Below are 1,930 nucleotides of genomic sequence, written 5' to 3' on the forward strand. Positions count from 1 at the left end.
AGATCTCACAGGGGTGCCTCATCCAGGGCCAGTGGTAAGCAAGGAGGTGGACTACTTGGTAATTATTTTGGCTTAGGGGTACCTTGAAAAAATTTTGGAGACACTAAGGGTGCCTTGAACTGAAAAAGTTTGGAATCGACTAGCCTATGCAAAGAACATAGACATAAGACTCTGGGCCTGATTCATTAAGGAATGTTAAGCATAAGTAAGGCAAAACCATGTTGCATTGGAGGGGGAGATGAATTTAAATTGTCATGACAGATTTATAGTTGGGGTAGGGCATGTCCTAGATCAACTTTCAATTTCAGTGTACAAATAAAGCTATCAAGTATTTGTGTGCTACATAAAAAAACAGCCAGTATTTTCCTTACGTGCAAAATAATAAACTCATTTGCACCCCTTGCATTGCAACATGTTTTTTTCCAGAAAACTTGAGTAAGAAAACCTTTGTGTTTAATGTAGCAATCATCTAGACAGGTCCGAACATTATGTTTTAAAAGAGCCCTAAATGACAAAATTAAAGTGTTCAGCTATGAGTCAAGAAGGCAGCTATGTTAAAAAGTAAAATATTACCTTTTTCCATTAGACACCTAAAAGTCCTCCCACATCTGTAAAACTGTCCTGATTGGTCTGCTCTGGTGAACAAGCTGCTATGTAGGAATATACCAATTCACACTGCATTTCTGAAAACCAAGTCTGCCTAGCTGTCAGTCACTGCTTGATTAGTTAGAGATGCAGAGGAATGATAGAGCACATAATGAACATGGTTAGCGAAATATAAAAAATTAATGTATATTCTTCAGCTTCATTATATACTACATTCATCATCATCATCAACATTTATTTATATAGCGCCAGCAAATTCCGTAGCGCTTTACAATTGGGAACAAACATTAATAAAACAATACTGGGTAAGACATACAGACAGAGAGGTAAGAGGGCCCTGCCCGCAAGCTTACAATCTATTGGACATTGTGATATTTTTTTGTCAAATACTGGATTCACTTACTCTTTAATTGCAAAACTACAGTTGAACATTGGAGATGCTTGGGCTCTATTTTCTGAAAACCGAACCCACCCGAACGTAGGGGATCCGAGTAGGCTCGCGAGCCGGCTCGGTTTTATCGTGCGTCCTCGGATCTGAATCGAGGCAAAACGTCATTGTTGCATTGTCTGATCTCACGAGTTTTGGATTCCATAAGTACCACCCTCCCCAGCAGTGGCGGATCCAGGGGGGGGCGATCGCCCTAGCAGGGTCTTGCTGCCGACAGCTACACACTGTGCAGGTCCGTTCAGCAGTGACAGTGTGCTGCCCGGCTGCTCTGATTGTGTTTTAAACACAATCAGAGCAGCGGGACAGCACACTGTCACTGCTGAACGGACCTGCACATACTGTGCAGCCGCCGGCAGCCTTAGAAGTCGGAAAGGGGACGGGGCCTAAATCGCTCCCCCTACATCGCCCGGGGTATAATAATTTCCTAGATCCGCCCCTGCTCCCCAGGATATCCAATGCCATTGCTCACACAGAGCTACAGTGGTAGCAGTGTTCTTGTTACTCTCCAGTCTCCAGTGCCATTGCTCATACAGAAACAGGAGGGGTAGCAGTGTTCTTGTCACTTGACAAAAATTGCCTGGAAATGACTGGAAATTAATGTTATTGAGGTTAATTATAATGTAGGAACAGAAAAAGAGCCAAATTATGTGATTTTGGCAAAAAAAAAAAAAGGGTGATTTTAGAAAAAAAAATAGGGATCCAAAACCAAAACACGCGAGAGTGGTAAAACCAAAACATGAAGTTAATCCAGATCCAAAACCTAAACCAAAACATGGGGGTCAGTGAACATCTCTATTGAACATGGGTATAGCATGTACACTAAGATAGAGGGAATATTGTTTGGGTTGCTAAAAAATGTTTACAGTGCAAAGTAAG

Source organism: Mixophyes fleayi, chromosome 10, assembly GCF_038048845.1.
Source record: "Mixophyes fleayi isolate aMixFle1 chromosome 10, aMixFle1.hap1, whole genome shotgun sequence".
NCBI lineage: Eukaryota > Metazoa > Chordata > Amphibia > Anura > Limnodynastidae > Mixophyes > Mixophyes fleayi.